Here is a 13,218-nt window from a genome sequence, read left to right as displayed (position 1 = left end):
TCCATTAGGACAGGATGTGATGGAGTCAGTGGAAAAAATATATTTTCAATTTGCTTACTGTTTGGGGGTTTTTATATCCTTTGTGTAAAGGCATTTTTTCTTGTTCCAGAACAGGATTTGACTCGTATCTTAATACATTTAATAATGAGCATATATATATGCCTATTGCATATACTGTAGAAATGCTGGAAATAAGTTCATGTTCATGTTGCTACAGACATACTAATTATTGTCTTTTTAACAGGGATAGTAGCCTTCCTTGACTTACTTGGACTAACTACAGTAATAACAATCACAATAATAATAGTTAACATTTATTTAGTATGTACTTATTATGAGAAGTGCTTTACTTTGATTATCTAATACAATCTTCATAAACATCCTAGAAGGAGAATGGAGTAATTATTCCCATTTTATAGGAGATAAAGGCGAGGCACAAATGGTTAACTTGTCCGAAGTTACGCACCTAGTAAGTGGAAAATTTGGAATTCAAATTCAAGCAATCAGAGTCCAGAGCCTATGTTCTTAATCTACTACACAATAGATTTCCGAACTGTACTGTTAATATATAAGAAATAGTGGTGGATGGAACTTTGTTCATTTGGTCTTTTTATCAGTTCTTCATTCATTTATTCACTCATACATTCAATAAGCATTACTTAAGTACCAATTCCACGTGAGATATTGGGCTTAGTTACAAAGATGAATAGGACGGTTTCTGCCATCAAGGATCTCACTTTGTGGGAAGGAGACATGCATCTAAATGAACAATTATAAGTAGAACGTGATAATATAATAAGAGTGCCTATGATGTGTCTGGTGACAACGGAGAGTCAGGGAGGACATCCTGGAGAAAGCTATTTTTGATTTAGTTCTTGAGGGTGGGAAGTTCAGCAAGGAGAGATGGAGAAAAGTAGCAGGCTAGGCGAAATGAACTTTTGTCTGGCACTGCTGCATGCAATGTCCCATGCTGGGTTTGTGAGAGACACAGAGACCAGTTTGCTACTCTCTAAGAGCTTAAAATCAAGTCTTAGAGGCAGCTGCATCAACAATGAATGAGGAGTGTGTTCGTAGCATGGATATGAACAAAACTCTCTGGCAGTGTGCAGGAAGAAGAGCTTATTTCCAACTCTCGGAGAAGGGGGAGCTGGGGACCTCTCCACGGAGGACCAATCTGAATCAGGGTTGGAAAGATAAGAAGAGTTTTGCAGAACAGAGAAGTAGAAGAGTAAAGGAGTGTGGGCTGTTTAGGGAACAAACATTCCCAGTGCATTGTGAATGGAACCAAAGTAAATACAGGTTTGGTAATGGGAAACAAGGGACATGGCATTAATGCATAGACAGCCACAAATGCCATGTGAAGGGTTTGGAGAAAGCATTGTCAAAATGTGGACACTGTCAAAAGAGAAGTTAGAGCTCATCCTAGTTCAGTTGTTTTCAAACTTGCTTGCAGCCAAAGAACCCTTCTTTCAAACAGCATTAGATAAAACCCTAAGTATATAACAGTTATGAATGGAGCCACTCTGGTTGGCATGGAGCTGAGGGGGTCCAGGATCCAGGCTGCTCAGCCACACCTTGGGTTCTATGCAACACAACTTAAAATCTCGCTACAAGTGATAGGTCTGAACCTGGAAAACAAGGTGTTTTCAGCCCCATTCCCTGGCTGACTTGTTAGGCCACCACAAGCAGGCATACTGGTATTGTTGCTGGCATTAAGAAAACACTAATGATGGGTTTGGCCATCAGCACCGATCTGATTCATACATAAAGCGAAAGAACCCTCCACACCTGATCTGTGATGAACTAAGCTGGGATTCTAAGAAGACACTGATCAAATGAGACTTTTGGGTGAAGCCGTTAGCCTCTTGGAGCATTCCTGTCCTGAGAGTGTCTCCTACAAAATGGAATCCTGGGGGCTTGAAAGAGTTGAAATAACTTTGGCTCTGCCTCACCCTTTCCCACAGAGGAACTTGTCCACTGGGAGAATCTGGCTCCATGCTAAGGATTCACTGCCAGAAAGTGAAATCAAAGACTTTACTGGATCTATACACCTGGATACCCTCCGGAGAAAAGAGTGAGGGAAGGGATATTTCACTTTCAGAGTTTCCAAATGCAAAGCCCAACAGGTCCAGCTGCAAGGAGAAAAAATGATCCCTGAAAGAAATAATCCTGAAAAAAACCCATGGCTTGTCAAAGAGAGGAACCCTAAGAGAATATGTTGGATGAAATACCTGACAGCCAGTTAGTCTTGAATTCCTGATAAACAAGTATAAGTATGTCTCATATGTGGTGTGGAACATACTTATACTAAAAAAAAAAAATGTGTATTTCAGATTCAAATTTAACTGGCTGTTCTGTATTTTTACTTACCAAATCTGGCAATCCTACCCCCAAGCAGACTGCCCCATGGAGATGGGGCTCCCTTCAAACTCTGTAAGCATGAGTTAAGCCCCTCCAGCCCCATGAAAGGGGCTGCACCCCACCAGAGCCACACACTTCCCAGGCATGCTCCCTTTGAAGTCCTGGCAGGTTGGTCAGGGACCTGCCTCAGGGGTTCACTGAAGTTCGGCAGAGTAGGGGATTAAAGAGACCCACCACCTGATGGATAAATGTTTACAATAACCACATTCCCTCCTTGACTCACTGGAGAGTTTTCATCAGAGCTGCATTGCTATTAGCCAAGCTGTTTGCTTCCTTTCTGAGCAGTAAGTCGTTTGTGCCTTGCTGCTACAAACAAAAACATCTGTGGAAAGTCCACCAACAGGAAACTTTGGAGGGAAAAGGGGGGAAACTCATATTTCCTGCTGATCCTGCTTAATGCATGTTTGAAAAGGAAGAATGTAAGTTAAATCAACAACCCTCTAGTACCAGTGTAAGCTAGGTCTAGAGTGTGACAAAGACTGAGTGGCATTGAGCAGGCTTTTGTCTGCTTCCTATTTTATCTGAGCAGGGTGCATTGAAGAGAGATTTAGTTGCTTCTGCTTGCTCTAATTCTCCAAGGAACGTGGTAACTGCCAAAACAAAAACAGAAACAAAAACTCCTACTGCTGTACCTTCCATGCAAGTGTAGCTACAGGAGAGGGATGCTGTCGTGAATTACAGATGACCTGTTTCTGTGGAGTTTCCAAACACACACATATCCTGAATTGCTACAACCAGAATAAAGCAAGCAAAAGAATTTACATGGCAAGCTAACCACAGAGGAAGCATTTGACCTTCATGTGTACAGGCTGTGGTGGTCCTTCAATGTTCTGCTTTCTTCTGTACTAGGCAGTTGAGAAAGTTTTAAGAATAAATGTGTAGTGTCCTAAAGACAGTGAGGCACCAGGGATAGAAAGGACGTGGCTGGAGACAGGGAAGCAAGTAAGAAACGAACTCTCATTTTTTGCCCTGATTGATCTCAGTACCATAGAACAGCTAGGACCTGATGCCTTCATGCTTCCTAAGTGTGTTTGTGTGTGTGTGTGTGTGTGTGTGTGTGTGTGTGTATGTATGTGTTGTCTGTTTGAGACAGAAAGAGACAGATACATAGAGACAGGGAAAGAAGAGAATGAGCAGGAAGAAGGGAGTGGGAGAGAGAGCCTGAGAAGCAGAGATAGAGAGAAATATGTAGCCCAATTTCTTGGTCCAGAGCCGGCTTACATACACTTCAGAATTTATGTGCCTAGGGGGACTACATAACATCCAGAAGACCCAGTCCTTTATGACTTCTTTAATGACTTAGACCGAGGAAAATCCAAATTCAACCTTGCCTAAACTCCCAGCATAATATAAAGGTCAGGGACGAGAGTAATACAAAGTCATCACTGGAATGTGTCCTCAGCTACAGGTGGCAAGTACAGTATGATGTTATAGCTTATGCTTGGGAGTGGAAGGAATAAAAAAAAATCAGCCTGGAAATGGAGAGTTAGTCATTCTGATAGAAAAAACAAGCATGTGAGGGTGGGATGTAGCCAAGGCATATTTTATCTGTCTGTATTCCTGCCACATAATTGGAACGGTTAGCTTGTGTTTCTCCAAAGTCAGAGTATATTAGGTTCGGCTGGGTAGCATGTTTTTTTAAAAAAATTAAAACAACAAACAACAACAAAAATAAATAAATAAAATGAATATTGAGGGCTCCACCCTCAGGTTTTGGTTCTGAAAGTAAATCTGGTGTATGCAGTCTACCAAGCATACTTCAAGCAACGATGTTGAGAATGTATTGGGTAATCTGCCTCCCTGGATAACCAGATAAAGCAGACTTCCTGGCTCCTGGCTCAAAGGAACAAGTAACATGGTGATTTAGAGAGGGCTTGGGAATCAGTAAAATTTCAGCTCCGTTCCCGGACTTTATTACTTGCTAGGTCATGATATCCAGCAGATACTTAAGCTCATTAGAACTCAGTGTCTTCATCTATAAATTCAGAATGTTATATATAATATAGTACACACCTCCTCAGGTGATTGCAATAATAAAATGAGATGATGCCTAAAAGGGACTTACTAGAGTCCTTGGCAAAACAAATGTGAGTTGTTGCAACTATTGTTACCACCACCATCATCACAATCACTGTCACCATCAGAAATAATGTGTCCCCTTATGGAGGATATAACATGTACCAGGCAGTGGCTTACAGCTCTACTTATTTTATTCTATTTGGTTTAATTCTCATAATAAATGTGAGAGGCAGATTATTTTTTCCATACTACATATGAAGAAGCAGAGGTTAAATAGGCTGCCCTACATACCCAGATGGAAATTGGAAGAGCTGTAACTTGTGTTATTTCAGCTGCACCTGAGCCATATTACCCACAGTGGACAGAAACTGCATCAGTTTCTAAGAGGGCCTGTGTATGTGCTAAATTGTACTGTATATATTGTTCCCTGCAGCTTAGTAGTTTTGTTTTTTTTTTAACATGGTGATTTTTCCAGATCTTATCTATGGGTCTACTTAATTATTCTTAAATGCTGCATACATTCTGTGGTATAGATGTACCATAAGTTATTTTAGCCATTTCCCAACTGATCAATATTTCAGTGTTTTTTTTTCTTCTTTTGGCTACTACTAATAATGATAGAAAGAATATACTTTTTTTGTGTGCTTACACTAGTATTTCTTTAGATAGATCCCGTGGAATGACAATTACTGGCTTAAAGGAAGATATATTTAACACTTTGACACTATTGACAAGTTTCTTTCCAATAAGGGTGTATCATATAGTCTATGAGAATGTCCATTTTCTCAATATCTTGCCAGCATAATGATGGGTCAAAACAATATTATTGTTTTAAAAACTGTATTTCCACAATTTTTTTGTGAGGCTCAGCATTTATTCATGTTTTTAAGTGGACAGCTGTATTTCTTCTGTAAGTTGTCTGTTCCTGATCCCTGTGCATTTTTCTGCTATGATGTGTGTCTTATATATATATTGATTTATAGTTATTTTTTGTATATTCTGGATATTGAGACTTTTGTGTGTTTTATGTTGCAAATAATGTTTTTAGTACTTCTTTTTGAATTTTGTTTATGATTTATTTTTTATTAAAAGAATTTAAATTTTCAGCTGCTTTAATAGTTTCTGGGGTTTTATATCTCCAATACTTACATTGTAAGAATATTGGAAAAATTTCACCTTATTATTTTCTAGTTCTATTTTTTGTTTAATACCTGAATCCATAAGGAATTTGCATTTGTGTACAGTGCTTGGTAGAGATTTTGTTTTATTTAAAAAAATTGACAACTTTTTCAATACTATTTATTAAATGTTATGTCTGTACCCCTAATTTGAAACATTACAGTTAACATACATCATAGATTTCTAGTCTGTTACATTGATGTAGTTCACTCCTATGCCATTTCTACACTATCTTAATATTTGTCATTTTAATTTTTAAACTTATTTTAATTTTTTAAAACATCAGGAAAGGTGAGTCTTTACCCTCCTCCATTATTCTTTCCCTTAAAAAGTTTAAGAAAGTTTTCTTAGATATTCTTATTTTCTTCTTCAGAAAAGTTTTAGAATTGACTCTCATTATATTTTTTAAAATCATGTTAAGATTACTATTGAAGGTTTGAGTATGTTGGCTCATGTCTGTAATACTGGCACTTTGGGAGGCGGAAGCAGGAGGATCACTTGAGCCCAGGAATTCAAGATCAGCCTGGCTACATAGTGAGACCTCATTTCTGTTAATTAAAAAAAAAAAAAAAAAAAAAAAAAAAAAGATTTTTATTAAGACTGACTTGACTCTGTTAATTTATTTTGTAGAAATTAGTTTATTTAATCCTACCCAGGAATATGATATATTAGTCTATTTATTCAGATTTTCTCTTACATATTTCAATTAGGTTTTATAGTTTTCTTCAAATAGATTCTAGTATATTCCCTGTCAGGTTTACTGATAGGTGTTTCATAAGGTTTTGTTGCCCTTATCTATCTAACTATCTATAGATTTTTTTTGTTTGTTTTTTGAGACAGAGTCTCACTCTGTCACCCAGGCTGGAGTGCAGTGGCACAATCTCGGCTCACTGCAACCTCTACGCTGCGAGTTCAAGCAATTCTCCTGCCTTAACCTCCTGAACAGCTGGGATTACAGGCGCCTGCCACTATGCCTGGCTAATTTTTGTATTTTTAGTAGAGACGGGATCACCATCTTGGCCAGGCTGGTCTTGAACTCCTGTCATCGTGATCCGCCCATCTCAGCCTCCCAAAGTGCTGCGATTACAGGCGTGAGCCACTGCACCCACCAAGATTTTTAAAATCTATTAAATTTTCAAATTTGTTATTACTTATGAAAAGGAATACTCCTAAAATTTACCTATTGCTACAGTGTAGTCACCTTTTTTAACTCATTTATTAATTTGAATAATCAAATAGTTGCTATCTAGATTTTTATTAAATAATTACTGAACACCCATTATTTGTCAAACGTTGGAGATATTGCCAGGTATGTGCCCACAGAGACTTTGCATTCCAGTGTAGGAAAATGAGTCATAAACAAAGAAACAAATACATATTTTAGTGCTATGGAGGAAATAAAACAGAATGATGTAACAAAGAGTCAAGACGTCATACACAGGTGTATGACCAAGAAAGGGCTTTTTGAGGACATGCTTGAGACTGAGGAGAAAGTGGACCCAGTCATGTCCAGAACTTTCTAGAAGAGTAGACAACTAACCCAAAGGCCCTGATGCTAGGAAGCATCTGGCAGTGCAAGGAACAGAAATTGGATCTAAGTGTGCAAGGGTGAGAGTTCAGATAAATAAATAGAAACCCAAGATAATAGAAGTCGGGTTAGGCCAGGGCAAGAATCTCAAATATTCCAAGTGCAGTTGGGAACTACTGAAAGTGCACAGTAGTGAAACAATCTGATTTATGCTTTAAAACTATTGCTCAGGCTGTGTGGAGAAACATCTTCAAGTAAACAAGAGTAGAAATAGGAGAGGTTGCATTGCAGGAGTTGAGAGTGATGGTGGCTTGACTAGACTGGCAGTACCTCAAACTATGAGGTAGACTGAATCAGACTCACTAATGCATTTAATGGAGAGGACTATTTGGCTTTTGGCTTGAACAACTGGTGATTTGTGGTAATATTTGTTGAGATAACAAACACTGGAGAATGGTAGATCATCAAAGGAGAGGGAGGATCAAGGATTCTGTTTGGGAAATGTTTATTTTGAAATGCCTAGTTGACATCCATGTGAATATGTCAAATACATGCTTACATAGATGAACTCGTTGCTCAGGATAACAATCAATCCTGGAGATATAAACCTGAAATTTATAAGCATATAGTTTGAATTTAAAGCTGTAGGACTAGATAGGATAATGTAGGAAGATAGTAAAGTTAAAGAAGAAAGAGCGGCCGGGTGTCGTGGGTCATGTCTGTAATCCCAGCACTTTGGGAGGCCGAGGCGGGCAGATCACGAGGTCAAGAGATCAAGACCATCCTGGCCAAAATGGTGAAACCCTGTCTCTACCAAAAATACAAAAATTAGCTGGGTGTGATGGCATGTGCCTGTAGTCCCAGCTACTCAGGAGGCTGAGACAGGAAAATTGCTTGAACCCGGGAGGCAGAGGTTGCAGTGAACCGAGATCAAGACACTGCACTCCAGCATGGTGACAGAGTGAGACTCCATCTCAAAAAAAAAAAAAAAAAAAAAAGAAGAAGAAGAAGGAAGCAGAAGAAGAAGAAGAAGAAGAAGAAGAAGAAGAAGAAAAAGAAGAAGAAGAAAGAGAAGAAGAGGGAGAAGAAAGAGCTCATGACCAAACTCTGTGTCAATATGGTGGTTAGATGTCAGGTAGAGAAGGATGAGATAGCAAAAGAGCTGGAGAAAATGGAGAAGGAACAGCGGGAAAGAGTGATGTCACAGAAGCCAAGTGAGGATGGAGATTTAAGGAGAGAGCTCCATCAAGAACTCCATCAAGAGCTGCTGAGAAGTTGGGAAAAAAGAAGGTGTAGTTGATGACCTTCACAAAACCAGCTACAGTGAAATATTGGGGTGAAAGCCATGTTGAAATGGGTCGAGTAATATGGAAGATGAGGAAATGGAGACAACTAGAGTAGACAATTAACCCCTTAAAGCAGATTTGTTGTAATGGGAACAAAGAAATAGAGTAGTAACAAAAGGGGATGAAGCGGGATCAGGGAATGATTTGCTCTTATTCAAAATATTTTAGATATCAGAGCTTGTATCTCTTCTGAGACGAGTCAATAACCCAGCAGAAAGGAAGAAATCAAAGATGTAGGATAGAGAAGAAAGCATGCATAAGCAAAATTGTTGAAGGAAGAGAAAGGATTAAACCCCAGGGCTTGAGTAGAGAGACTGATCTTTGATAGGATCAGAGACGTATCTTCTATTCAAAAGGGAGAGTACATAGAAAATATAGGAACCTATATAGATGGATTTATAGATTTTGCTGTAGAAAATGGAGACATTTTATTAAACTGTGAAGGGTATTCATATCAATTTACCATTTCTAGGTAAATGATAAAAAAATCTCTGAAAATAATTACAAGATCACCTCTTCTTTTATAAATAAATGTCTTATTACATTGGTTACTATCTCCAGTCCATATTTAGTGATAGTAATGACAATAAGAATTCTATGTTTGTTTTAAAGGAAATTTTTCCTCTACCAAACCATTACATAAGACACACTTACTGGTTTCTGGTTGATAGAATTCAACAAGTAAAGGATATTTACATTTCTTAATGTTGAGCCATACTTGGAATGGTTCATCTTGGGATGAACTCTACATGATGGTGATACATCTTTTTCTTTTAATGCACTTCTCAATTTGAGTTGCTTAAGTCTTATTTAGAATTTTTAAATTTATATTTATAAATTAAACTGTCATAGAGTGTTTTTGTGTATGTGCTACCATAGATTTTGGTCTCATGTCTATGCTAGTTCCCTAAAATGATTTAGAAAGTTTTCTATATTTTTCTAAACTTTAGAACAGTTTTTAAAAACTGGGAGAGAACGTATTTATTATAAAAGAAATCTCTTGTGAAATCATTTTTAAAAGAGTTTGGTGATTTTTTTTAAGAAAAGAAAGTTATCAGAATATATCTTCAGATTTTTCTATGATTATTAGTCTATTCAGGTCTTTTTTTTTTTCTGTGGCCAATTGTGGTCATTTTCTTTTCTAGAAAATATTCATTCATTCCAATTTTAAAATGTGTTTGTATAGTTATGCATATTATGATCTTATAGTTTAAAAAATCTCCATTTTCTTCCAATTTTTATTTTAGGTTCAGTAGGTACATGTGCAGGTTTGTTACATGGGTAAACTGCGTGGTGCTAGGATTAGGTGTACAAATGATTTCATCACCCAGGTAGGCAGCATAGTACCCAACAGGTAGTTTTTCAATCCTCACCCTCCTCCCACCCTCCAACTTCAAGCAAGCCCCAGTGTCTATTGTTTCCCTCTTTGTGTCCTTGTGTACTCAGTGATAAGAACCCACTTATCTGTGAGGATATGCAGTATTTGGTTTTCTATTCCTGTGTTAATTTGCTTAGGATAATGGCCTCCAGGTGCATCCATGTTGCTGCAAAGGTCATGATTTCATTCTTTTCTATGACTGCATAGTATTCCATGATGTATATGTACCACATTTTCTTTATCTGATCCACCATTATTGGGCATCTAGTTTGATTCCATGTCTTTGCTATTGTAAAAAGTGCTGTGATGAATATACTACATTGTCTTTATGGTAGAATGATTTATATTCCCTTGGTATATACACAGTAATGGGATTACAGGGTTGAATGGTACTTCTGTTTTAAGTGGTTTGAGGAATATCCAAAATGCTTTCCACAGTGGCTGGACTAACTTACATGCCCACCAGCAGTGTATAAGCATTCCCTTTTCTCTGCAATCTTGCCAATAGCTATTGTTTTTTGACACTGTTTAAATAACATCCATTTTGACTGGTGTGAGATAGTATCTCATTGTGATTTTGATTTGCATTTCTCTAGTGATTAGTGATGCTGAGCATTTTTTTCATATGCTGTTGGCTGCATGTATGTCTGCTTTGAGAAGGGACTATATTGGGGGAACCAGCCCCCAATATTTCAACATAGGTTCTTTCTATTTTCCCTAAGTGTCGGCTGGTCTCAGAAATAAAGAGAAAGAGTACAAAGAGAGGAATTTTACAGCTGGGCCTCCGGGGGTGTCAACACATATTGGTAGGACTGTGACGGTGACCCCGAGCCACAAAACCAGCAAGTTTTTATTAGGGATTTTAAAAGGGGAGGGGGTGTACAAACAGGGAGTAGGTCACAAGGATCACATGCTTTAAAGGGCCATAAAGATCACAAGGGAAGGCAAAATTAGAATTACTGATGAGGTTCTATGTCCCACTGTGCACGCATTGTCTTGATACACATCTTAACAGGAAACAGGGTTTGAGAGCAGACAACTGATCTGACTAGAATTTACCAGGCTGGAATTTCCCAATCCTAGTAAGCCTGAGGGTACTGCAGGAGACCAGGGCGTATTTCAGTCCTTAACTCAATCGCATAAGACAGACACTCCCAGAGTGGCAGTCTATAGACCTACCTCCAGGAATACATTCCTTCCCCAGGGTCTCAATTATTAATATTCTTTGCTGGAAAAAGAATTCATTGATATTTCTCCTACTCGCACATCCATTTATAGGCTCCCTGCAAGAAGAAAAATATGGCTCTATTCTGCCTGATCCCACAGGCAATCAGACCTTATGGTCATCTTCCCTCATTCCCGGAAAATTGCTGTTATTCTGTTCTTTTTCAGGGTGTGCTGATTTCATATTGTTCAAACACACATATTTTACATTCAGTTTGTACAATAGTGGTCCTAAGGTGATGTACGTTCTCAGCTTATGAAGATAACAGGATTAAGAGATTAAAGTAAAGACAGGCATAAGAAATTATAAGAGTATTGATTGGAGAAGTGATAAATGTCCATGACATCTTCACAATTTATGTTCGAAGATTGCAGTAAAGACAGATGTAAGAAATTATAAAAGTATTAATTTGGGGAACTGATAAATGTCCATGAAATCTTCACAATTTATGTTCTTCTGCCTCGGCTCCAGCCAGTCTCTCTGTTTGGGGTCCCTGACTTTCCGCAACAGGACTATTCATGTCCTTTGCCTACTTTTAATGGAGTTGTTTGCTCTTTGCTTGTTGATTTGCTTGTTTCTTATAGATTCTGGATATTAAACCTTTGTCAGATGCATAGTTTGCAAACATTTTCTCCTATTCTGTAGATTGTCTGTTTACTCTGTTGATAACTTATTTTTCTGTGCAGAAGCTGTTTAGTTTAATTAGATCCCATTTGTCAGTTTTTATTTTTGTTGCAATTGCTTTCAGCAACTTCATCATGAAATCTTTGCCAAGGCCTATGTCCAGAATGGTTTTTTCTAGGTTTTCTGCTAGGGTTTTTACAGTCTTAGGTTTTACATTTAAGTCTTTAATCCATCTTGAATTGATTTTTGCATACTGTGAAAGGCAGGGGTCCAGTTTCAATCTTCTGTATATGGCTGGCCAGATGTCTCAGCACCATTTATTGAACAGGGAGTCTTTTCCCTATTGCTTTTTATTGTCAACTCTCCTGAAGATCTAACGATTGCACATATGTGGCTTTATTAGTTTATTTAGTTTTCTAACCTGTTCCATTGGCATACATGTCTGTTTTTGTACAAATACCAGGCTGTATTCATTAGTGTAGCTTTGTAGTGTAGTTTGAAGTCAAGTAGTGTGAAGCCTCCAGCTTTGTTCTTTTTGCTTAGAATTGTTTTGGCTATCTGGGCTGATTTTTAGTTCCACATGAATCTTAGAATGTTTTTTTTTCTAACTCTGAAAAATTATGTTGGGTAGTTTGATCAGAATAGCATTGAATCTGTAAATTGCTTTGGTCAGAATGGCCATTTTAACAATTTTGATTCTTCCTATCCACGAGTATGCAATGTTTTTCCGTTTTTTGGTGTCATCTCTGATTTCTTTCAGCAGTGTTTTTTCATCCTCATTGTAGAGATCTTTTATTCTCCTTGGTTGGCTGTATTCATAGGTATTTTAATTTTTGTGGCTATTTTGAAGGGTATTACACCCTTGATTTGGCTCTCAGCTTGGACATTATTGGTGTATAGAAATACTGCTGTTTTTGTACATTGATTTTGTAACTTGAAACTTTACTGAAGTTGTTTATCAGTTCTAGGAGCCTTTAGACAGAGACTATGAAGTTTTCTAGGTATAGAATCATATCGTCTTGTAAAGAGAGATAGTTTGACTTTCTCTTCTCTATTTAAATGCCTTTTATTTCTTTCTCTTGCCTAATTGCTCTGGCTAGGATTTCCAGCACTATGTTGAATAGGAGTAGTGAGAGTGGACATCCTTGTCTTGTTCTGGTTCTCAAGCAGGATGCTTCCAACTTTTGCCTGGTTCAGTATGAGGTTTGCTGTGGGTTTGTCATAGATATCTCATATTATTTTGAAGTATGTTCTTTTGGAAAGTTTTTAACATGAAGAAAGTTTAATTTTATCAAAAGCCTTTTTTGTGTCTATTGAGGTGGTCATGTGGTTTTTGTTTAGTTCTGTTTATGTGATAAGTCACATTTATTGATTTGTGTAAGTTGAACCAAACTTGTATCTCCAGAATAATGCATACTATATCATGGTGGATTTGCTTTTTAATGTACTACTGGATTCAAGTTGCTAGTATTTTGTTGAAGATTTTTGCATTTTTGTT

The sequence above is a fragment of the Pongo abelii genome, chromosome 4, assembly GCF_028885655.2.
Source record: "Pongo abelii isolate AG06213 chromosome 4, NHGRI_mPonAbe1-v2.0_pri, whole genome shotgun sequence".
Taxonomy (NCBI): Eukaryota; Metazoa; Chordata; class Mammalia; order Primates; family Hominidae; genus Pongo; species Pongo abelii.
This window is presented reverse-complemented; position numbering follows the sequence as displayed.